Source organism: Bos taurus, chromosome 4, assembly GCF_002263795.3.
Source record: "Bos taurus isolate L1 Dominette 01449 registration number 42190680 breed Hereford chromosome 4, ARS-UCD2.0, whole genome shotgun sequence".
NCBI lineage: Eukaryota > Metazoa > Chordata > Mammalia > Artiodactyla > Bovidae > Bos > Bos taurus.
In genome coordinates, this window is record NC_037331.1 from 112,973,524 (window position 1) to 112,999,883 (window position 26,360).

The window sequence follows — 26,360 nt, forward strand, 5'->3', positions numbered from 1 at the left end:
GTCAACACACAACAATTACATCTTGTTGCCATTCAGGGAGATAAAATGGCAAGTCTTACATAGGTCTGGGTCAGCAGGGCACTAAAGGGGAATGCAGGCTGCCTCCACATTAGTCTCCCCTGAGAATAGCATGGTGGTGGCAGCAATCACCTAGGGAGGACATGGATCCTGGAGGTCAGCTGCTGACCAAAACCAAATCAAGCTGAGACTCACTCCAGAGCTGAGTGACATTCAAGTAAACCATGATCATGAAGTAGCTAATGTGCAAGGCCAAACTCAGAAACAATAGGAGACTTTTATCCCCAACCCTACTTACATAGTGGGATGGGGAGTAGTGCCTGGATCCTACTGTTCTTTAGACAGGGAGACAGAAATGGCAGATGCTTGAGAGACATGTCATGCTCTGCCTCTATGGTGGTTCAGAACCATTTCCAGACTGTTCATCAGAAATCATGGGGGCCAGAAGGAAGTGACACAATATTTTCCAAGTGTTGAAAGAAAAGAACTGTCAACCCAGAATTCTATAACCAGAGAAAACATCCTTCAAGAATGAAAGGACAGAGGCCATCAGGGATACTCCAATCTCAGTCACCATCTTATTTCAACCTCATGAGAGACTTCAGCTGATGCCAACATGAAGCAGAAGAACCATCCAGTCAAGCCCTGTTCAAATTTCTGACCCACAGGATTGTGAGCAAATAAAACACTTCTTTTGGAAAACAAAAAAAAATGAATGAAAGGACAGAGACTACCCTGGTGGTCCACTGGCTAAGAATCTACCTTGAAATGCAGGGCGCATGGGTTCGATTGCTGGTTGGGGAACTAAGATCCCACATGCCTCAGGGCAACTAAGCCCACCCACCTCAATTAGAAGCCCACATGCTTAGAGGTTTCCCTGGTGGCTCAGATAGTAAAGAATCCGCCTACAATGCAGGAGACCTGAGTTCAATCTCTGGGTCAGGAAGATCTCCTGGAGAGGGAAATGGCGACCCACTCCATTGAAAATTCTTGCCTGGAGAATTCCATGGACAGAAGAGCCTGGCAGATTACAGTCCATGGGGTTGCAAAGAGTTGGACACAACTGAGCAACTAACATATTACATTACATTATGCAACTAAGACCTGATGCAGCCAAATAAATAATAAAATAAAAATAACTGCACGCATGTACAGTCAAAGTTGGGCAATTATGAACAAATAAGATACACTTCTGAATAAAGTACTGCTCATGATCACTGTGCCCAGCACCACCAAGAAGGTGGGCAGACCACCTAAGCTGCCCCTATGGTCAACCTGCTGATCTGCCCCCACCCTCACTCCTTTTAGGAACCAGACTGTCCTCCTCAGATAGTGAGCCAGGGCACCTGTTTTCTCTTATCACTCCCCCCTACTATAGCATAGGTCCCAGAAAATCTGTGCCTGAATTTCTCATCTGACTTCTTACCAGTTTCTATTGATTAAAGTGTCCAAGGACTTGAGTCGGTAATTGTGTCATCTTTGTTTTGTTTCTATTTTTTAGTTTTAGTCTCTGGTTGAGCCCTTGTGATGAATAATTTAAATGAGTACATTTTGGATGAGAGGGAAAAAAAAAAAAAGAACAGACCAATTTGCAAAGTTTCAATTAAAAAAAAAAAAAAAAGCACAAATTTGCAAATTTTCATCCAAAGCACAGAGCTTACTAATGCTGGGGTGAAGAAATGCAGCAGGAATCAAAGGTAAAAATGCCGTTTTCCAAACCTCCCTTAACAGAAACGGATTCCCTGGTGGCTCAGACAATAAAGAGTCTGCCTGAAATGTGGGAGACCCGAATTCAATCCCTGGGGTGGGAAGATCGCCTGGAGAAGGAAGTGGCAACCCACTTCAGTATTCTTGCCTGGAAAATCCCATGGGCAGAGGAGCCTGGCAGGCTACAGTCTATAAAGTTGCAAAGAGTCAGACCCGACTGAATGACTTCACTTTCACTTTTCAGTTGCTCAGTTATGTCTGACTCTTTGTGGACCCATGGACTGTAGTCCACCAGGCTCCTCCATCCATGGAATATTCCAGGCAAGAAAACTGGAATGGGTTGCCATTTCCTTCTCCAGGGAATCTTCCCAATCTAGGGATTGAACCTGCGACTCTTGGGTCTCCTGCATTGGCAGGAGGAGTCTTTACCACTAACACTATCTGGCAAGACATATTAGATTATATTTTACACATAAAATTAAACAGCAGAAAGATCAATACTTTTGTATTATCCCCAGGACCTCAACCATACAGTCAAATGTGTATGTTCCTAAAAATAAGGGTGCACCTTATTTTATTAGAGTAAATCTGTACCTTACTGTGATAGGTATCATGAAACTTTAGCCACAAATCTGTCTATAGACAATAAAAATTCAGACATATAGAATGTAAAGCTACTACTGTAATACCTAGTACAGATGTCAGCAAAACAATAGTTTCCAACTGTGGACAAGAAACATCCTTCTACACTGGAACAAATGAAGAAAGTGCCTTGGGGCAACTACCAAAAATGACACCATTGCCGGTCCTAAGATGGTGAAGGAATAGGACGGGGAGACCACTTTCTACCCCACAAATTCATCAAAAGAACATTTAAATGCTGAGTAAATTCCACAAAACAACTTTTGAATACCAGCAGAGGACATCAGGCACCCAGAAAAGCAGCCCATTGTCTTTGAAAGGAGGTAGGAAAAAATATAAAAGACAAAAAGAGAGACAAAAGAGGTAGGAATGGAGTTCTGTCCCTGAAAGGGAGTCTTAAAAAGAAAGAAGTTTCCAAACACCAGGAAACAATCTCACTGCTGAGTTTGTGGCGAGCCTTGGAACGACAGAGGGCAACATAACTGGGAGGATAAATAAATAAATAATTAAAACCCACAGATTACGTGCCCAACGATAACTGCCCCAGAGGAGAAGCAGCACAGATGCCTGCACCTGCCACTAGCAAGCAGGGGCTGCATTGCTTAAAGACCGGGCCTGAATGCCCCAAGGGCAATCTGAGGGAACTAACTTGGGCAAGCAAACCAGACTTTGGGATAGCTACCACATGAAAAGCCCTAACATAAGACACTGCCAGGCCCACTCATAGAACAAAGGACTGAACAGAGCTAGCCGGCAGCAGACCATTCCCCTCCGGTGATAGGCAGCCAGAACCAGAAGTGGGCAATCGCAGCTGCAGAGAGGCATTATCTACCAAACTGCAAGCAGGCTTCTTTGCTAACTAAGACTTCTTGGGCTTCTGGACAGTCAACATCCGTCTGAGAAGGTGTGCCAGTTGTACACCCAGAAAACCAAGCGTCAGGGACGGGGGAGGCGATAAGTTGCAGCGATGGCGCTCGGCAAACACTTCATCGCCTGAGCTGCTCGGACCTGGGAAGGGCACAAAATGCAGGTCCAACCAAGTCTGCGCCTCTGAGGACTATCTGAGTGTCTGAACCTGAGCGGCTTAGACCTGGAAGGGGCATTCAGCCCAGGGCTGGCCTCAGATGGTTCCCAGCAAAGCAACCTAGAGCCTGAGCAGTGTGGGCAGAGAGGGCACATGCCCCGTGAGCGGGGGCAGGCCCACTGTGGCTGAGACACTGCAAGCACATGCCAATGTTATTTGTTTGCAGCGTCTCTCCCTCCCCACAGTGCAACTGAACAGGTGAGCCTAAAAAAGTGTCCACCACCGACCCCTTGTGTCAGGGCAGAAATCAGACACTGAAGAGACCAGCAAACAGAAGAAGCTCAGAGGGAACCACTTTGGAAGTGACAGATGCAATAGATTACAAACCTGTAGTTAGTACCGACTACATAGGAAGGGGCCTATAGATCTTGAGAAATATAAGCCGGACCAAGGAACTATCCGAAAATGAACTGACCCCACACTGCCCACAACAACACCAGAGAAAGTCCTAGATATATTTTTTACTATTTTTACTATCATTCTTCTTTAAAAAAAATTTTTTTTTAATTTTTAAGTCCTCTATTACTCCTTTAATTTTCATTTTTATAACCTACTATTACTTTGCAAAAAAAAAAAAGGCCCTATTTTTAAAGCAAACTTCATATATATTTTTTGTTTATAATTTTTTGTCTTTTGTTTTTCCTTTCTTTTCTTTAATATTGTATTTTTGAAAATCCAACCTCTACTGTAGATTTTTAATCTTTGCTTTTTGGTATTTGTTATCAATTTTGTACCTTTAAGAACCCAATCTTCAGTACCCATTTTTACTTGGGAGCGAGATTATTGGCTTGACTGCTCTCTCCCCCTTTGGACTCTCCTTTTTCTCCACCAGGTCACCTCTATCTCCTCCCTCCCCCTTATCTTCTCTACCCAACTCTGTGAATCTCTTTTTGTGTTCCAGATGGTGGAGAACACTTAGGGAACTGATTACTGGCTGGATCTGTCTCTCTTCTTTTGATTCCCTCCTTTATCCTCCTGGCCACCACTGTGTCCATCCTCCCTCTTCTCTTCTCTGTATAACTCTGTGAACATCTCTGAGCGGTCCAGCCTGTGGAGAGCACATAAGGAAGTGACTACTGCTAGCTTGCTCTCTCCTCTTTTGATTCCACCTCATCTCATTCAGGTCGCGTCTAACTCCCTCCTCCTCTTCTCTTCTCCATGTAACTCTGTGAACCTCTCTGGGTGTCCCTCACTGTGGAGAAACTTTCCATCTTTAACCTAGATGTTTTATCAATGGTGCTGTATAGATGGAGAAGTCTTGAGGCTACTATAAAAATAAGACTGAAAACCAGAAGCAGGAGGCTTAAGTCCAAATCCTGAGAACACCAGAGAACTCCTGACTCCAGGGAACATTAATTGACAGGAGCTCACCAAACGCCTCAATACCCACACTGAAACCAAGCACCACCAAAGAGCCAACAAGTTCTAGAGCAAGACATACCACACAAATTCTCCAGCAACACAGGAACACAGCTCTGATCTTCAATCTTCAGGCTGCCCAAAGTCACTCCAAACCCATTGACATCTCATAACTCATTACTGGACACTTCATTGCACTCCATAGAAGAAATCCAGCTCCACCCACCAGAACATCAACACAAGCTTCCCTAACCAGGAAACCTTGACAAGCCACCCTGTACAACCCCACCCACAGCAAGGAAACTCCACAATAAAGAGAACTCCACAAACTGCCAGAATACAGAAAGGACACCCCAAACACAGAAATATAAACAAGATGAAGAGACAGAGGAATACCCAGAAGGTAAAGGAACAGGATAAATGCCCTTCAAACCAAACAAAAGAGGAAGAGATAGGGAATCTACCTGATAAAGAATTCCAAATAATGATAGTGAAAATGATCCAAAATCTTGAAATCAAAATGGAATCACAGATAAAATAGCCTGGAGACAAGGATTGAGAAGATGCAAGAAAGGTTTAACAAGGACCTAGAAGAAATAAAAAAGAGTCAATATATAATGAATAATGCAATAAATGAGATCAAAAACACTCTGGAGGGAACAAATAGTAGAATAATGGAGGCAGAAGATAGGATTAGTGAAGTGGAAGATAGAATGGTAGAAATAAATGAATCAGAGAGGAAAAAAGAAAAATGAATTAAAAGAAATGAGGACAATCCCAGAGACCTCCAGGACAATGGTAAATGCCCCAACATTCGAATCATAGGAGTCCCAGAAGAAGAAGAAAAAAAGAAAGACCATGAGAAAATACTTGAGGAGATAATAGTTGAAAACTTCCCTAAAATGGGGAAGGAAATAATCACCCAAGTCCAAGAAACCCAGAGAGTCCCAAACAGGATAAACCCAAGGCAAAACACACCAAGACACATACTAATCAAATCAACAAAGATCAAACACAAAGAACAAATATTAAAAGCAGCAAGGGAAAAACAACAAATAACACACAAGGGGATTCCCATAAGGATACAGTTGATCTTTCAATAGAAACTCCTCAGGCCAGGAGGGAATGGCAAGACATACTTAAAGTGATGAAAGAAAATAACCTACAGCCCAGATTACTGTACCCAGTGAGGATCTCATTCAAATATGAAGGAGAAATTAAAAGCTTTACAGACAAGCAAAAGCTTAGAGAATTCAGCACCACCAAACCAGCTCTCCACCAATTGCTAAAGGATCTTCTCCTCAATGGTGAAAAATTGAAAGCATTTCCCCTAACTGCAGGAACAAGACAAGGGTGCCCAATTTCACCACTACTATTCAACATAGTTTTGGAAGTTTTGGCCACAGCAATCAGAGCAGAAAAGGAAATAAAAGGAATCCAAATTGGAAAAGAAGAAGTAAAACTCTCACTGTTTGCAGATGACATGATCCTCTACATAGAAAATCCTAAAGATTACACCAGAAAACTACTAGAGCTAATCAATGAATGTAGTAAAGTTGCAAGATATAAAATCAACACACAGAAATCCCTTGCATTCCTATATACTAATAATGAGAAAATAGAGAAATTAAGGAAACAACTCCATTCACCATTGCAACATAAAGAATAAAATACTTAGGAATATATCTACCTAAAGAAACTAAAGACCTATATACAGAAAACTATAAAACACTGGTGAGAGAAATCAAAGAGGACACTAATAAATGGAGAAATATACCATGTTCATGGATCAGAAGAATCAGTATAGTGGAAATGAGTATACTACCCAAAGCAATTTATAGATTCAATGCAATCCCTATCAAGCTACCAAGGGTATTCTTCACAGAGCTAGAACAAATAATTTCACAATTTGTATGGAAATACAAAAAACCTCGAATAGCCAAAGCAATCTTGAGAAAGAAGAATGGAACTGGAGGAATCAACCTGCCTGACTTCCAGCTTTACTACAAAGCCACAGTCATCAAGACAGTATGATACTGGCACAAAGACAGAAATATAGATCAATGGAACAAAATAGAGAGCCCAGAGATAAATCCACGCACCTATGGGCACCTTATCTTTGACAACGGAGGCAAGAATATACAATGGAGAAAAGACAATCTCTTTAACAAGTGGTGCTGGGGAAACTGGTCAACCACTTGTGAAAGAATGAAACTAGAACACTTTCTAACACCATACACAAAAAATAAACTCAAAATGGATTAAGGATCTAAATGTAAGACCAGAAACTATAAAACTCCTAGAGGAAAACATAGGCAAAACACTCTCTGACATAAATCACAGCAGGATCCTCTATGACCCCACTCCCAGAATATTGGAAATAAAATAAAAAATAAACCAATAGGACCTAATTAAACTTAAAAGCTTCTGCACAACAAAGGAAACTCTAAGCAAGGTGAAAAGACAGCCTTCAGAATGGGAGAAAATAATAGCAAATGAAGCAACTGACAAACAACTAATTTCAAAAATATACAAGCAACTCCTACAGCTCAATTCCAGAAAAATAAACGACCCAATCAAAAAATGGGCCAAAGAACTAAACAGACATTTCTCCAAAGAAGACATACAGATGGCTAACAAACACATGAAAAGATGCTCAACGTACACTCATTATCAGAGAAATGCAAATCAAAACCACAATGAGGTACCATTTCATGCCAGTCAGAATGGCTGCTATCCAAAAGTCTATAAGCAATAAATGCTGGAGAGGGTGTGGAGAAAAGGGAACCCTCTTACACTGTTGTGGGAATGCAAACTAGTACAGCCACTATGGAGAACAGTGTGGAGATTCCTTAAAAAAAACTGGAAACAAAACTGCCTTATGACCCAGCCATCCCACTGCTGGGCATACACACTGAGGAAACCAGAATTGAAAGAGACACATGTACCACAATGTTCATCACAGCACTGTTTATAATAGCCAGGACATGGAAGCAACCTAAATGTCCATCAGCAGATCAATGGATAAGAAAGCAGTGGTACATATACACAATGGAGTATTACTCAGCCATTAAAAAGAATACATTTGAATCAGTTCTAATGAGATGGATGAAACTGGAGCCAATTATACAGAGTGAAGTCAGCCAGAAAGAAAAACATCAATACAGTATACTAATGCATATATATGGAATTTAGAAAAATGGTAATGATAACCCTGTATGCGAGACAGCAAAAGAGACACAGATGTATGAAACAGTCTTTTGGACTCTGTGGGAGAGGGAAAGGGTGGGATGATTTTGGAGAATGGCATTGAAACGTGTATAATATCATATATGAAACGAATCGCCAGTCCAGGTTCGATGCAGGATACAGGATGCTTGGGGCTGGTGCACCAGGACGACCCAGAGGGATGGTATGGGGAGGGAGGTGGGAGGTGGGTTCAGGATGGGGAACACGTGTACACCCGTGGTAGATTCATGTTGATGTATGGCAAAATGAATACAATATTGTAAAGTAAAAGAAATAAATAAATAAATCAACAACAACAAAAAAAGAAATGCCAATGGCTTTACTGTCTGACTGTCTTGGTGCAGTGAGAGGTGCCTGGGTTTGTTGAGGTCCCAATCTTTGTTCTTTCTGCTTTTTCAGCCTTTGTGTCTACTTTCCCATCAGTTCTTTGCTCAGAACAATACTTGCCAACACAACCATGAGCAAACCTGGCAAATGGACTGTCTTGGTCAAACTGGAAGCACAGGTTCTAGAATATTTTGAGCAACACTGGTGGGGCCACTTGTCATCAACTCCAGAGGCAAGCAAAGAGCTCTCTGCCTACTTCTTCCTTCCTATCAGATTACACCTTTGAAATAGGCCCTGGCTGTTAAAACTCCATGAACTTGTCAGTATACCCAAGGTTCTCTAAATTAAAAAATAAACTCTGCCACAACAACAACAACAAAAAAGACACCATTGATGATGATCTTGGCCTTCTAGCCAAACTCTTGTCAAAGCAAAAATTTGCTTGTTGCCACTTGTTATGTGGTTGTAAATTTCACTTTGGACCTGGTTCTTGATATGCAGTCTATTGAAACTTTCATACAGCCGTATTAGTACTGTTTGGGTTTGGAAATCAAGGAGACTAAGGAAGGCAAGGGGTGTTAAAAACAGATATTTCCAAACCAGTGGCCTCTGCTTACACAGACTTTCCTTGGTACCCAAATACAGAGGAGCACAGTAAACGGCTACGTGTGCTGCCAGGTTACGTGTCAATGACTACACAATTGGATTCTACCGGCTTTATTCTTCACAGACACAACCTGCCATCAAATACAGAAATATGGCCACAGTATTAGTAGAAATTTGGGGGCATAGTATTTCCAGCGAAATCAGTAATTTACAAAGCAGTTCTAAGTGAAGTACCCAGTGAGGAGCCAAGATTGGAAAGACTTTTAGAAATCCAGCGGTAAGAAACAAACAAGTACTGTTCTCAAGCTGTATGAGAAATCACCCCAGAATATGAAACCACAAGGGAGAAATATTACGCCATTATCATAAACAGCCCCTACAAAATAAAGGGCAAAGGAGGCAAAAATCTGCAAAACAGGAAGTGCATCATCAAGTATCTTAGCTCAGTCAACAGCAGGAGATCCTGAGACACAGGGGAAAATCAGGAACCTAGAGAAGACATTTTCAGTGCTTTCAGCACTCAAACAGCCTGAAATAACAGGCAGCAAACAGCTGGAGGAGGAAAAACAGAGAAAATTTAAAAAGAGACAGATCTTCTCCAGGAGCTAAAAGATTTAGAATTGAGTCTTTTAAATATTCATAGAAAACAAGTTGCATACCAGAAATCAGTACAAATATATCTTCTTGTTAAACCTGATTGAGTGTTCTGAATATTCTTTGGCCCACATTTGTTGTTCACCTGTTATTTATTTAATATTCTGAATACACAGGAAAGGTTCTAATGTTTGTTCAATTGATTTTTTTCCAATGTGGGGAAGATGAGGAGTAAGGTGTGTTGTTGTTTTTTCAACCAAAGCTTGTTGAACTAAAAGAGAGATATTACTATCTACTCAGGGACAGGATCTCATACATGAGTTAAAACATCTTAAAAAGATTTTGTAAATATCTGCTTATTTAGCTGTGTTGAGTCTTAGCTGTGGCACGCAGGATCTTTGCTGTGGCTCATGGGCTTAACTGCCTCACTAAACATGGGATCTTTGTTCCCTGACCAAGGATCGAAACTGCATCCCCTGCACTGGAAGGAGGCTTCCTAACCACTGGACCACCAAGGAAGTCCCTTTATTTGTTTTTTTTTTCTTTTTCTTTTTCTAAGAGAGGAGAGCAAAGAAAAGTGAGTGACCAAAAAGGGAGAGGAATCCTGTGTGCTGACTCTTGTACTCTGCAGAGTCTCTGGTAAATTGTCTAAAACTGAAAAAAGAAAGAAAAGGCTGAATATGAATAAATGTGTGTGAATGCTGGTTTTTAAAAAACAGTGAAAACTCTGCGTTAGAGTCATAGGCTGAAATAGAAACAATGCTTAATTTCATAGGAATGAGGAAACAGAAAAAGCTGAGGAAGAAGTAAAAAGAACTCAGAAATTGTGGGAAGGACTTTGAACTCTTACATTTGTGGTAATTTCAGCCTGGATCAAATTTCACCAATTCATCAAGGAGTAGGGGATCTCAAGTGACATCTGAGTGACAAATCATAAATTAAAGGTCTTGGACATATTAAATATCAGGATATAATTCAAAATGGAGTCTTCTGTCACCAAGGATTTTACAATATACTTGGAGATACAGACAAGAAATATGCATAGCAAGCCTGATCTGGGTGTGCAATAAACGTGATAGAATCAAATAGAGGCACTTCAGTCAGTCTTGGATGAGTCAGAAAACTTTCCTTTAGAATATGAGATTTAAAGGACTTCCCTGGTGGTCCAGGAGTTAAGATTCCATGCCTCCATTGCAGGGAGCACGGGTTCAACCCCTGGCTGAGGAACTAAGATCTCATGTGACACATGGCAAGGACCAAAAAAAAAAGTGAGATTTAAAATGAATATTCCATGATGAACTGGGGTCGTAGTCATCCACAGCATGTGTGTGTATGTCTGGGAAGGTGGGGGGACTGGGAGAAGTGTGAGAGCTGCTGTAGGAAGCAATGCAGGCAGAAGGGCAGGAGCCTCGGGTATGACTGCAGGACTAAGAATAGTGGAGATCTGAATGGATGCCCCACCATGAAGAACTTTGCTTAAAATACCAAGGAGTCTAGAATTTGTAAAACAGTTGAGAAGCATACAAGGATAATAAGTGAAAGGATATCATGACTCTGTTTCTTCCTAGTTTATAGAGTGTTTTTTTCATTAAATGGGTCTTGGATTTTGTCAAACTTATTTCTGTATCTATTGAGATGATCATGTGATTTTTGTCCTTCATTCTACTGATATGGTGGAACACATTGACTGACATTCATGTATTGAATCAATCTGGCTTTCCTGGGGTAAATCCAGGAATATACTTGCTCTTATAAGTTGCTGTACTCTATTAGTATTTTGTTGAGGGTTTTATGTCTATATTCATAAGGTTATTAGTCTGTAGTTTCCTTTTCTTGTAATATCTTTGTCTGGATAATACTGAGCTCATACAAAAGTTGTGAACTACTTTCTCCTCTCTTACTTTTTGTTTGAGAAGTATTAGTGTTCAGTCAGTTCAGTTCAGTTGCTCACTCATGTCTCTTTGCGACCCCATGGACTGCAGCATGCCAGGCCTCCCTGTCCATCACCAGCTCCCAAAGCTTGCTCGAACTCATGTCCATTGAGTCGGTGATGCCACACAACCGTCTCATCCTCTGTCATCCCCTTCTTCCACCATCAATCTTTCCCAGCATCAGGGTCTTTTCCAGTGAGTCAGTTCTTTGCTTCAGGTGGCCAAAGTATTGGAGTTTCAGCTTCAGCATCAGTCCTTCCAATGAATATTAGGGTTGATTTTCTTTAGGACTGACTGGTTTGATCTCCTTGTTGTCCAAGGGACTCTCAAGAGTCTTCTCCAGCACCATAATTTGAAAGCATCAGTTCTTCAGTGCTCAGCCTTCTTTATGGCCCAACTCTCACATTCGTACCTGACTATTTGAAAAACCGTAGCTTTGACTATATGGACCTTTGTTGGAAAGTGATGTCTCTATTTTTTAATAGGCTGTCTAGGTTTGTCATAGCTTTCCTTCTAAGGAGCTAGTGTCTTTTAATTTCATGACTGCAGTCAATGCAGTGATTTTGGAGCCCAAGAAAAGAAAATCTGTCAGTGCTTCCACTTTTTCCCCTTGTATTTTCCAGGAAGTAATGGGACCTGATGCCATGATCTTAGTATTTTGAATGCTGAGTTTCAAACCAACTTTTTCACTCTCCTCTTTCACCCTCATCAAGAGGCTCTTTAGTTCCTCTTCACTTTCTGCCATAAGGGTGGTGTCATCTGCATGTCTGAGGTTATTGATATTTCTCCCAACAATCTTGATTCCAGCTTGTGATTCATCCAACCCAGCATTTCTCATGATGCACTCTGTGTGTAAGTTAAACAAAAAGGGTGACAATATTTAGCCTTGTACTTCTTTCCCAATTTTGAACCAGTCAGTTGTTCCATGTCCAGTTCTGTTGCTTCTTGAGCTGCATACAGGTTTCTCAGGAGACAGGTAAGGTGATCTAGTACTCCCATCTTTTTAAGAATTTTTGACACTTTTTTGTGACCCACACAGTCAAAGGGTCTTGTGGTTGAAGAGCCCCCCATGAAACAGCATCAGTCTCATATGGTTTCACAGGAGAATTCTGCTAAACCCTCAGCAATCAAAGAATCCCACTTTTAACTAAGTTATCCCAGAATATAAGGAAATAAGGGAAAACTTCAAATTCTAAAAAGTAAATGTAACTTTGAGCTGCAAAGCTGATAAAGTCTGTATAAAAAAAATCTAGTTATATATCTCATTAATGAATGTCAGTTCAAAAATCTTAATAAAATATTAACAGAATCTGACATTTTTAAAAGGGTTCAATCTTTACCAAGTGGGATTTATTCTAGAAAACTAGAGTGAGGGAGAAGTTTCAATAAGAGGAAAATCATTAATATAATCTACCAATAGTCATTCATGGTAAAAACATTCTACAAAATGTGAATTGACATGTACTCTCTTACCTATTTCTATACTCACCTACTTACTTAATGGGGAAATACTTTGTTACTAAAACTAAAACCATCTCCACCTCACTTTCCCATGGTATTTGAGAAATCTGTCAATGCAAAGAGAAGAAGAAGTAACTATAGGAATGAGAATAAAAAAAAAGAACAAAGAGGGAAGCCAGAATATAAATAATATGGAAAAGCCCCTTAGAGTTCTGGCACGCAAATAGAAAAATCAGTGGAAGAAAACAGAAAATCTAGAAAAATACTCATTTGCCTAGGAAAATTTAGTATATACTAAAGGCAATATCCTATATCAGTGGAGAGAAGATGGACATTGTAATTAAATAATCGTTTTAAAGCATATAAAAGTGGATTCATCCCTTGTGTCAACCAAAGAAATGTACCAAATGCATCAGATATTTGTTAAAACATTAAACTATGTACTTTTGGAAGAAAACAGACAAATTCTTTCAAAACCTGAGAGTGAGGAAAGCTTTTTAACTTACTGAAAGCACAGATGGAATATGGAATCCAATTGACAAAGTTGACCTCAAATTTCTAGTTACAGGTCCAGAGCTTGGAAGTCACTACTCCATTCAAAGAATTAGTCAAAAGCTGAACAGACTGAAAAATCAACTCTTAAATCCTTAACAGATTCCTTTAAGGACACAGGGCAAAGTGCTGCCCCCTAGACTGGAGAACAGACAGGCAAATACAGGGAGTCATGGCTTAGTTGAACAGAGACTGACTCACCATGGACACTGTGCTGGGGCAGGAAAACCTAGGCTGTGATTGACCAATTGCTTGACAGTCAGGATGACCCATTCATAGAGTGACCCCACACTTTTGTGTGTTTTAATCCTGGAAGCCCCACTAGGTTCTGATAGTACATATCCAAAAAATCCCCTGGTGCTTCCTGCAGGGGAGGGGAAAAGAAACCAGTTTGATACAGGACAGGGTATCTTGTTCTTCTCAAAAGGCCTGCCTTCAGAGGAAAGCAGTTAACCAGGCTTTGACCTTCTGTGGTTTTATCAGAGCCTAACTCACCATTAACCACAGCACAGAGCTACCAGAACTTACACAGGACTGAGAGATAAACTCTTGGAGGGTACAAACAGAAACTTGTATGCACCAGGATGCAGGAGAAAGGAGCAGTGACCCCACAAGAGACTGACCAAGACTTGCCCAGGAGTGTCTAGGAGTCTCCAGCCAAGTCATGGGTCAGTGGTGGCCTGCTGCAGGGTTGGGGGCAGTGTACTACATGTGCATGCATAGGATCTTTTAAAGGAGGTCGCCATTATCTTCATTACCTCCACCATAGTTTGGCTCCAGGTAAATAGCAGGGAGGGAACACAGCTCCAACCATCAACAGAAAATTGGATTGAAGATTTACTGAGCATGTCCCTGCCTCAGAACAAGACCCAGTTCCCAACCCATAGTCAGTCTATCCCATCAGGAAGCTTCCATAAGCCTCTTATCCTCCTCCATCAGAGGGCAGACAGAATGAAAACTAACCAATCTGATCACATGGACCACAGCCTCATCTAATTCAATGAAACTACGAACCATGCCATGTAGGGCCACCCAAGATGGACTGGTCATGGTGGAGAGTTCTGACAAAATGTGGTCCACTGGAGAAGGGAATGGCAAACCACTTCAGTATTCTTGCCTTGAGAACCCCATGAACAGTATGAAAAGGCAAAAAGAAAGGACACTGAAAGATGACCTCCCAAGTTGGTAGGTTCCCAATATGCTATTGGAGATCAGTGGAGAAATAACTCCAGAAAGAATGAAGAGATGGAGCCAAAGCAAAAACAACACCCAGTTGTGGATGTTACTGGTGATATAAGCAAGGTCTGATGCTGTAAAGAGCAATATTCCATAGGAACATGGAATGTTATGTCCATGAATCAAGGCAAATTGGAAGTGGTCATACAGGTGATGGCAAGAGTGAACGTTGGCATTTTAGGAATCAGCGAAATAAAATGGACTGAAAGACAGTGAAAGTGAAGTCGCTCAGGAAACAATAGAATGGGAAAGACTAGAGATCACTTCAAGAAAATTAGAGGTGCCAAGGGAACATTTCATGCAAAAACGGGCTCAATAAAGGACATAAATGGTATGGACCTAACAGAAGTAGAAGATATTAAGAAGAGATGGTAAGAATACACAGAAGAACTGTACAAAAAAGGTCTTCATGACCCAGATACTCACGATGGTGTAGTCACTCACCTAGAGCCAGACATCCTGGAATGCAAAGTCAAGTGGGCCTTAGAAAACATCTCTACGAGCAAAGTTAGTGGAGTTGATGGAGTTCCAGTTGAGCTATTTCAAATCCTAAAAGATGATGCTGTGAAAGTGCTGCACTCAATATGCCAGCAAATTTGGAAAACTCAGCAGTGGCCACAGGACTGGAAAAAGTCAGTTTTCATTCCAAGGGTTCAGGATGGGGAACGCATGTATACCTGTGGCGGATTCATTTTGATATTTGGCAAAACTAATACAATTATGTAAAGTTTAAAAATAAAATTAAATTTAAAAAAAAAAGTCAGTTTTCATTCCAATCCCAAAGAAAGGCAGTGCCAAAGAATGTTCAAACTACCACACAATTGCACTCATCTCACACGCTAGTAAAGTAATGCTCAAAATTCTCCAAGCAGGCTTCAACAGCATGTGAACCATGAATTCCAGATGTTCAAGCTGGATTTAGAAAAAGCAGAGGAACCAGAGATCAAATTGCCAATATCCATTGTATCACAGATAAAGCAAGAGAGTTCCAGAAAAACATCTATTTCTGCTTGATTGACTATTCCAAAGCCTTTGACTGTGTGGATCACACCAAACTGTGGAAAATTCTGAAAAAGATGGGAATACCAGACCACCAGACCTGCCTCTTGAGATATCTGTATGCAGGTCAGGAAGCAGCAGTTAGAACTGGACATGAAGTAACAGACTCTTTCCAAACTGGGAAAGGAGTATGTCAGGGCTGTATATTGTCACTCTGCTCATTTAACTTCTATGCAGAATACATTATGAGAAATGCTGGGCTGGATGGAACACAGGCTGGAATCAAGGTTGCTGGGAGAAATATCAATAACCTCAGGTATGGAGATGATACTACCCTATGGTAGAAAGCAAAGAAGAACTAAAGAGCCTCTTGATGAAAGTGAAAGAGGAGAGTGAAAAAGTTGACTTAAAACTCAACATTCAGAAAACAAAGATCATGGCATCTGGTCCCATCACTTCATGGGAAATAGATGGGGAAACAGTGGAAACAGTGAAAGACTTTATTTTTGGGGGGCTCCAAAATTACTGCAGATGGTGATTACAGTCATGAAATTAAAAGACACTAGCTCCTTGGAAGAAAAGTTATGACCAACCTAGACAGCATATTAAAAAGCAGAAACATTACTTTGCCAAAAATGTTCTGTCTAGTCAAGGCTATGGTTTTTCCAGTAGTCATGTTTGGATGTGAGAGCTGAACCATAATGAAGGCTGAGCAGCAAAGAATTGATGCTTTTGAACTGTGGTGTTGGAGAAGACTCTTGGGAGTCCCTTGGACTGCAAGAAGATCCAACCAGTCCTTCCTAAAAGAAACCAGTCCTGATTATTCATTGGAAGGACTGATGTTGAAGCTGAAACTCCAATATGTTGGCCACCTGATTCAAAGAGCTGACTCATTTGTAAAGACCCTGATGCTGGGAAAGATTGAAGGTGGGACGGAAGGGGATGACAGAGAATGAGATGGTTGGATGGCATCACCGACTCAATGGACATGAGTTTGCATAATCTCCGGGAGTTGGTGATGGACAGGGAAGCCTGGCGTGCTGCAGTCCATGGGTTCTCAAAGAGTCGGACACCACTGAGTGACTGAACTGAACTCACTTGGAGGAAAAAAAGTATACAACTACAGTCAGCTCTAAGCCGCTCACATAGGAAAAGGGAAATATCCACTTCCAGTCTACTTGAACTCTCCTGTCCCACCTGGGGTGGGGGAGAAAAACACTTGTGAAGCTCACAGTCCAGAGGCAAAGGCTCACTAGAACAGAAATGTGCTCGTAGTACAATAGACTATGTCCCCTCCCCAACCCTGTCACCACGTTACTAAAGTCTTTACAGCAGCAGTTCTGTTTACCCAGTACATCAGGTCCAGCTGATGAGAAAAATGAACAGACATAATAAAGAGCAAATAATAATAATAATAATTTGAGAAGACAGAGCAAGCATTAGGACCAGACATGACAGGCATCGACTGAACAAAAATGCACAACCTACAAGTTAAGAAAAATGTTGTATTTGAGGAATTACTGAGGACTATAGCTTGGGAGACACTCTCTCAGATGACTCTGAGGAACTGTTCCAAAGAAGTAGTGGAGGAGACAGGATATATAGGAGTCTTTTTGAAAACAAAACAAAAGAAAAGAAAATGCATGGTCAAACATCAGAAGATCACTTCTCATCACAAAAAAACCAGACACTCAAGTTAATGATTGTAGAGCTTTTGTATAAATGGGAAGATGTAAGAGTCTGGGCTCATTGAAACCACTCCTTTGATATGCATGTTAGCTATCTAGGGCCAGTATCCTCTTTTTTTCCATTCTAAATTCCCCTCAGGGCACACTATCAGAGGCTGCAATGCTGATGACCTGATGGTGGGCAACATTCATTGCTTATTGAGATGGCAGGCAAGCTTTCTTTGTCCACAGAGGGATCTTGGAATGATTAGACCAGGAATTTAAAACAACTAAGATGAACATTCTAGGGCTCTAATGTAAGAACAGATGGGCCATATAGGCAGAGACAAGAAATCCTAAGAAAAAAAACAAAAATAAATGCTTTCAATTAAAAGTAATATAACAGGAAAGAAGAACATACCTTTGATGTTCTAGTTAGACCAGTCCAGATTATAGTCTTCAGGACCAGTTACTGCTGAAAAAACCAAGCCAAAATGACTGGTTGGAGAAATGAGTGATTCATAGTCTGAGGCAGGAAATACATAAAGTGACCTGGGGTCATCTTATTCAACTTATATTTGCATCTTGATGCAAACAAACTAAACTGTAAACAAATCATGAGATAATCCATGAAATCTAATGAAAGGATAGTTGACAATATAAAAAATTTATACTACCTTTTAATTTGTAGTTATATTTTTCAAACTTTTTGTTTTAAATATGCATCCTAAAATATTTATAGGTAAATGATACAATGTCTATTATTTGCCTCAAAATAACCCAGGATTAGGATGGAAAGTATGTTGAATACACATGAAACATGAATGGTCAGGAGTTGATAACTGTCAAAGCTTGATGATGGATATACGGAGGTTTTTATACTATTCCTTTGTAAATGTCTGAAATGTTCTTCAGTAAAAGATTTAACATGTATGTATGCCTTTGTAAATACTATTAATATATATTATATTCCAGACACTCCTATATGCATTTTTTACAGGAATATTTATTCCTTATAAATACTCTAGAATGAAGGTACTATTATTCTGATGTTATAAGCAAGGAAACTGTGGTTCAAATACTGAGAAACATGCCCAAGGTCATCATATTGGGCCAAACAGTGATGCAATTCAAAGTACGTCTGACTACCATGCTCATTCTTAACCACTACACACTACAGCCTCTCCTAGGTTCCTTCTCAGCTCCATCCATTCTGTAGTTTATACCAGCTCAAAGGTAGATGAGAGGAAAATAGTTCACTCTTTTTCCCAAATGGTGAATGAGTAGCAAGCCTGCAATTAGGGAAGGCAAGGAGGATGCTTTCAGACTTCATGGATCTTATTTAGTCTCTGTCCAATATCGGGAAGCCAAACATGGGAGACATAGTCGGGGACAAAAATCATTAAAAAAGTTTCTCCAGTGGTTTTAAGATGTCAAGCACCCCCAGCTGAAGGAAAGGCTATAAAATGAAAAAACCCAGTGCTTCAGGAAAGAAGTGACTTATGCCGTGAGCCCAGATCCACCACTTCTAGAAAATTCCTTCAGCTACCCAAGGTTCAGTTCCCTTTTCAATGAAAAGGGACAATAAAACCAATCTTGCAGGCGTGTCATGAGGCTTTTGTAGAATGATTTCTACAAAGATCTCTAGGGAATGGCAGCCACTCAATAAGCAGGCAGTGCTGCTAAATGCATTGAAATATTGATATAAGAAAACTGTGGACTGAAACCTAACAGCAATAGATTAGAACACATTGTAGTTTAACGATCCAGCTGCAGTTACAGGTTATATTCTTTCTTCAGAGTAGCTCATCTGCTCCCTATAGCCACCCCTCCTTCACCCCATACCTTGCGCCTTGAGGGATACAGGGTTTCTTGTGAAGTGTTGGGTGAATCAAAACAGGAAGTCAGTAGGGAAGGTTCTAATCCTCTCTTGTCAACCTCTACGAGCCTTGGAGAGTCAGTTGTTCTCTGGAATTTGGTTATTTTTCAGTGTAAAGGGAGTTAGAATAGGTTTAATGGAATGTTGTTTAAATTGTCTTCCAGTTCTGAAGGGTCTGCTGTGGGGTCACTAACGTGTCTTAAAGGAAAACCACAGGTTTCTAGGTAACGTTATCACAACAGACACTGGCTAGAAAGTTCACTGTTAAGACAAGGTCAGCCCCTCCTAACAAAAGAGTAAGTGTACAGTACATTACCCATCCCACAGCCTCTGCCAACCACCATTCCACTCACTGATTCTGTGACTTTGCCTAATTTGTATATAAGTGGATTCATACAGTATTTGTATTTCTGTGACTGGTTTATTCAACTAAAGAATAATGTTCTCACATTTCATCCATATTGTCTCATAATGGCATGATTTCCTTCTTTTTTAAGGCTGAATAATATTCCACTGCCTGTCAATACCACACTTTAATCCACTCATCTGTCAATGGACATTCAGGTTGTTTCCACCTCTTGGCTAGTATTGGCTACGTCTTGGCTAGTATTGCAAGCTGCCACTTGGAACAGTGCTACAATGAACATGGAAGTGCTAATATTTCTTCAAGATCCAGTTTTCAATTTTTTTGGATAAATGCCCAGGAGTGGAATTGTTGTATCATATAGTACTTCTAACTTTAAGTTTTTGAGGCACCTCCAGACTGTTTTGTGGTTAGATCTCATCTTAAGTAGTCTTACCATAATAAAATAAAATTTAAAAATTTGAAAACTATGATGGTTTATGTAGTGGTTATAGGAATGACTATAAAACCATAGGCCTGTGAGACAAACAGATCACAATACTACGTAATATTGGGTTGGCAAAGAAGTTTGTTTGGGTTTTTCTGTAAGTATGGAAATCCTCCAATGAACTTTTTGGCTAATAGAAAACAGAAAGTTATCATGATGAAAAAAAAAAAAAATCCCAATGCATCAACTGGGCAAACACCACTCAAAATATGAAAAAGGAAGAAGTTAAGCAAAATTTGTGTGTACACCTACACACATGTACACATGCATCTCTCTCCACATACATGTATATGATACATAAAATGGAACCAAATTACAGAGGCCATAACCAAAAGTAGAGAACACTTTCGTAAGTGTTTTAGACTATGAAACATTATAATAAGAACACAAACTCAAAAACACAAAGTTCCAAGAGGAGATGGTAGAACAAAGAAAGAGAAGAAACTACAAACTTGAAGAAACAAAGTGAAGACAAAAGGTATTATCATTACAGGATCCATCAAAGAGTTAGAAGCAAAGTGGTCAGAAAACATATAAGTCAAAAATAGATGTCTTATTAATAGGAAAAGCTTAATAAGAAACACAACAGATACAAATCTGAAAGGCTAGAAGATACAACACTTAGAGAAAAACTAAAACATGAGTAGAACCGACCATAAATTCTACTTAAAAAGGACTGGTGTTGCTAGAGTAAACAAATCAATAAATACAACTGAGGAAGCATAATCTAATAACTTCTCTGAAATGGGAAAAATATCCCAAACTAAAATCTAACTCTCTAGAAAAAAAGAGCACATTTCATTCCTGGGAAACTTGATACAGAATATTCAATATTGAATTTTCATCTGATATAACATATCACATTCCAAGCACAAAGAAGAAATTCTTAAGTTATCCAAGAAAAATGCAAATGAGGAACTGTGAAAGGGGGTCAGGCTAGCTTCACAATTTTCTATAATCAACATAGAAACAGTAGCACTGGTGGTTTCACAATAGAATGTTAATATTCTACACCTGAAAAAAGTAAAAATAATACATAGCAAAAAGTGGGAGGTTGGAGAGAGGAGATGGAAAAATATCTGCAGCTTTTTCTTTGTATAACGTCTAAACAGAAACCACTTAGTGTTTTGCATAAATTCTTAATCCTTGAAACTTCTTTCTGGAATAAATAAATCATCAACTTACCAAGGACCAAGGTCTGGCTCTGAATATAAATGTGTGTGTGGTACAAACTAAGGATGAGCTATAGCTTGCCCTGTTCCTTTTGAGTTACATTTGCTTCCAGAATATGCATGTGAAACTGGACATATTTTCAAGAAAAAGAAGTTGATTATCACTTAGTATAAATCATTTATTAGAGTTGCATTTATTACTCTTAAACAGGAGTTGGCAAATTTGAAGAGGGCCAGCAGTTAGACTTTTGCAGTCACAGCCTCTCAGCCCTGGTTGGAACACAAAAGCAACCTCAGATCACAGTAAACTCGTAAATGGATTAGATAACTGTGTTACACTGAAACAGGTGGCAGGCTGTATATGACCCATGGAAGGTAGGTAGTTTGTGCACTCTTGCTCCAGAGGAGAATCTTGTGTGTATTGTGCCATCAAAAAAAATTTTTTTAAGTGTTAAATGTTCTAAAAACACAAACTTTTGTCTACCTTTTGTGATAAATGTTCATCACTAAAATAGGGGCACATTGTTGAAATAACATAGAGACAAGTTTGTGACTAGAATAAAAATTATATATAGTCCCACCCCTAAATTAGAGGTTATTTTACATGAAAATCTTTCCTTCTTTTTGTGTGTCTTGTTTTTCTAGTGGTAACATATTAATGATTTTATATCTTGACTCTTATACATAACATTATATCATAGAGAATATTGAGAACAACTAAAACTCTTATAAGCATGAAAAAGGCCTGTCCTATTAAATATGAGATGTATGGCATCACATGAATAAATCCCTCAGCTTCCCCTCCTACAACCTTTCCACTCCCATGCGGGCGGCCCTGTCTATTCCTCTTCCCTCTGCCCCTTCCCGTAGCCCTCTCATAAGCTCCATTGGCCTTGTCTTGGCCAGTCTCACCTTCTCTGGCAGAACTGGTGAGATCTCAGCTCCTCTCCAGGAAAGCTACCTGATCTGGTATTTGCTTTATTTGAAGAAAATTGTGTTTTCTACTCCTGCAGTCTCTGACCACAGGAAGGTGAGGCTGGGTGGAGTGAAGACTACATTTTGTGGTTAAATAGAAACAGAAAGCATTTCCCAGTAATTTGCTTGGTGCTTCAGTGTTGCTCTCTGAAACCTTTACCCCCATGCACCTGCTGAACCACTAAGATTCCAAAATCTTAGCCATTGCTTTGGATTATAGCCCTGGCTCCAGAAAGCCCTGTGAAATGGTCCCAATTTTTTTTTTTAATCACAATTAGCATTGATTTATAATTTTTGTTACTTTCAGGTGTACAGCAAATTTATATATATATATATATATATATATATATATATATATCTTCGAAGATGGTTGGATGTCATCACTGACTCGATGGACACGAGTTTCAGCAAGCTCTAGGAGTTGGTGATGGACAAGAAAGCCATGGTATGCTGCACGCATGGAGTCGCAAAGAGTCGGACACGACTGAGCAACTGAACTGAACTGAACTGGTGACTCAGAGATAAAGAATCCACCTGCCAATGCAGGAGACATGGATTCAATCCCTGGGTTGGAAAGATCCTCTGGAGAAGAAATAAAAACCCACTCCAGTGGTAAAGAAACTGCCTGCCAGTGCAGGAGACGTAAGAGATGTGGGTTTGATCCCTGCATTGGAAAGATCCACTAGAGGAGGTCACTGCAACCCACTCCAGTATTCTTGCCTAGAGAATCCCATGGACAGAGGAGTCTGGTGGGCTACAGTCCATAGGGTTGCACAGAGTTGCATATGACTTAGCAAATAAACAACAGAATATATATATATATATATATATATATATATATATATATATATATATATTCAGATTCTTTTCCATTATAGGTTATTATAAAATATTGAATGTAGTTTACTATACTATGCAAGTAGGTCCTTGCTGTTTATCTATTTCATATACAGTAGCTTGTATCTGTTAACCCCAAAGTCATATTTTATCCCTCCTCACTTCCTCTCCCCTTTAATAACCATTAGTTTGTTTTCTATGTCTGTGAGTCTATTTATGTTTTGTAAGTAAGTTCATTTGTATTTTAGGTTTCACATATAAGTGATATTAATATTCATTTTTCTGTGACTTACTTCACTTCATATAATTTTTAGCTCCGTCCATGTTTCTGCAAATGGCTTTATTCTTTTCTACTGCTGAGTAATATTCTATTGTGTGTGTGTGCATATATATATATCACATTTTCTTAAACCATTCATCTGTTGATGAACATTTAGGTTGTTTCCATGTCTTGCCTATTATAAATAATGCTGCTATGAACACAGGGATGCACATATCTTTTTGATTTAACATTTTTATATTTTCCAGATATATGCCCAGGAGTGGGAGTGCTGGTTCACATGACACATCTATTTTTAGTTTTCTGAGGAACCTCCATACTCTTTTCCATTCAGGCTGTACCAATTTACATTCCCAACAACAATGTAGGGTTCCCTTTGCTCCACACCCTCTCCAGCATTTGTCATTTGTAGACTTTTTGAAGATGGTGAAATGGCCCAAATTCTGCTCAGTATAGTATCTGCTGTCGTCTGCCACTGAGATCCACCCCCACCACAGTTTCAGGACTGAAGCCTCCAGTCTCCCTGCTGACAGGAGTGTTCAGTTCAGTCGCTCTTCGCCTTTTCATACTGTTCATGGGATTCTCAAGGCAAGAATACTGAAGTGGTTTGCTGCCAGGAGCCGGCGAGAGACATTCCACTCGTGACAAAGGTCGTGAGGAAGGAGGCTCGGCATACGCAAAGGCGGGATCGAGTCTCAGGAGTCCCCCTGGATATTCTCGAGCATCTACCCCCAAAAAACCAGAGTCTGCCTACTTTATTGCTTTGTGCTCTCACCTCTGACTTTACTGGAGGCTGTCCCCCACCACCATCTTGCTCTCTCTGTCAAAGAGTTAACTTACAGCTCCAATTAATAAAGTTCCTGGGCAACTAGGAGTGTTTAAATCCAAACCCCTCAGGTAGCTCTCTAACTCGCCTGACAAGTTTACCCGGACTCCTACAGCTATGCATACGATTGTTTTCTGTCTCCCAGCCTCGAGGGGCACGGGAAGCTTAAGATATTCAAATAGCTTAGAGCCTCTCAGAGAGTTAGAAACTGTCAGAATAAAACTAGTAAAAGATTTCATTGATGAGCCAATGCTTGCTGCCAAGTTTTCACATCCCCTGTATTGTATCCTTGAATGTGTATTAATTAATATAGTTGGTATGTAGAAAAAATATAGGTAGTGGCCTTGGTGTTAGCAACTTTAGACCTTTAAGGTAATAAATTCTTTCCTTTGTTGTAAACCCATTACACATCCGCCTATAGGAATGAAATTTTATCTAACACCTTCAGAAGATGGTGCCAAACCTTAAAATAATTACTCTTAGAGAAAATAAGTCTTTGTCAAGAGTCATAAAATGTTAATAGGCCTTCTGGCCAGAAGATGATGTAAATCACCTAAACCATTTGTATACGATAAATTTGCAGGAAAGAAACCCTGGTTTTTGATAAGGATCAAAGACTGCTGACTTTGCATCCCCTATTATCCTCTATGTGTAACTTAGGCTATATAAGCCCCTGTTGAAAATAAAGCTACGGGCCTTGCTCGCCAAAGCTTGGTCTCCCCATGTCATTCTTCCCCTCAATTTCCAGCTGAGTCTCCATCTGGAGCGTGGAAATCCTCTGCGACCATTTATTTGACTGGGCTTCTAAGACCTACTCAAGAAGGTGTCTAAGGTGGGGCACCTTCCGCTATTCGAGAGGGCGCCTGCGGCCTCCGTGGTCAGAGCTAACCTGGTGTCACAGGTTATATTGATTTTCCGCGTAAACCAAGCTACTCAGCTTCTTTTCTCCACTGAATTTTCCTACTGAGCTATCCTCATTCTATTACTCTTTATATCTCTAATTAACATTTGAATAGGTCGCCGAAGTCGTCTTTCCTTTGAATACCCTGGATCAGCCAGGGCTGGACCTTGGCAGTTTGCCATTCCCTTCTCCAGTGGACCATGTTTTGTCAGAACTCTCCAACATGACCAGTCCTTCTTGGGTGGCCCTACACAGCGTGGCTTATAGCTTCATTGAGTTAGACAAGGCTGAGATTCATGTGATGAGCTTGGTTAGTTTTCTGTGATTGTGGTTTTCATTCTGTCTGCCCTCTGATGGAGACAGCTAAGAGGCTTGTGGAAGCTCCCTGATGGGAGAGACTGACTCTGGGGCAATCTGGGTCTTTTTCTTATGGGCCAGCCAGCACCCTCCCACAGCCTTATGGCATCCCCTCAGGGTTATTCTCAGCTGAAGAGACTCCTCTCTTCCGAGATGGTCCCCCCTACTCCCACAGCACTCACATTTTAGGACTGGTCCCTGCAGAGGCACAAGGATCCCAGTTTGGGACCCCTCTGCCCCACCCTCCAAGCTCCAGAACCAGGTGATGCGGTTGCAGCCTCTTGTGACTCATCACAGCTCAGCGTCTCCTTCCGCCCTGTCCTACATCTTTCGGGGCCGCACAGGTTTCCATCCCAAGAGCTCTCCTAAAGAAAGTTCACTCATGCAGCATTTTTATCTCAGAATCTGCTCCTGGTGAACTCAGCCAGTGACACCCGTGCAAGCACACAGTGTGATCTTCCTCCCCCAGTTGAGCACGAAGCGGGGAAGACCTGGGGAGGTGGGGCCTGGCTTAGCATCCTGCGGACCCTGTTGTGGACTCTGTGGTGGAACGTAGGGCTTGGGGCATTTTCTGGTGACTGCATCCTTTGAGATTATTTTAGTCCTTCTGGAAGCTGGCTATCCTTACAAGTGTACTTTCATACTTCAGAACCAATGTCCCTATCTAGTATACAAAACCAAAGTTACAGAGGACTTAAAAAAAAAAAAAATCAGAATTGAATTAAATGCATTCGAATACCTAGGAAGGTGTACCGATAGTTTCATGATAGTTTTCTTTCCAGGCATGTTGCTTTTTTTTTTTTTATTCTGCGCTCATGTGTGTTCATCAGTAACTTTCTTCTTTTTGTTT

At 40.4% G+C, this 26,360-nt stretch overlaps 1 protein-coding gene across 7 annotated transcripts in view; it reads right to left on the bottom strand.

The window, feature by feature from the left end:
- Positions 1 to 22,293, bottom strand: part of LOC530031 (GTPase, IMAP family member 7) — a 39,046-nt gene extending 16,753 nt beyond the window's left edge. For 6 of the 7 annotated variants that reach the window (XR_009494155.1, XM_010804575.3, XM_024990742.2 and 3 more), the window contains exon 1: positions 22,247 to 22,293. The gene's annotated coding sequence lies outside the window, so the exon portion shown is untranslated. Of the gene's footprint in view, positions 1 to 17,853; positions 17,908 to 22,246 lie in introns of all 7 variants that reach the window. The other variant, XM_010804573.3, reaches the window with a different exon arrangement.
- Positions 22,294 to 26,360: the final 4,067 nt, after the last annotated feature.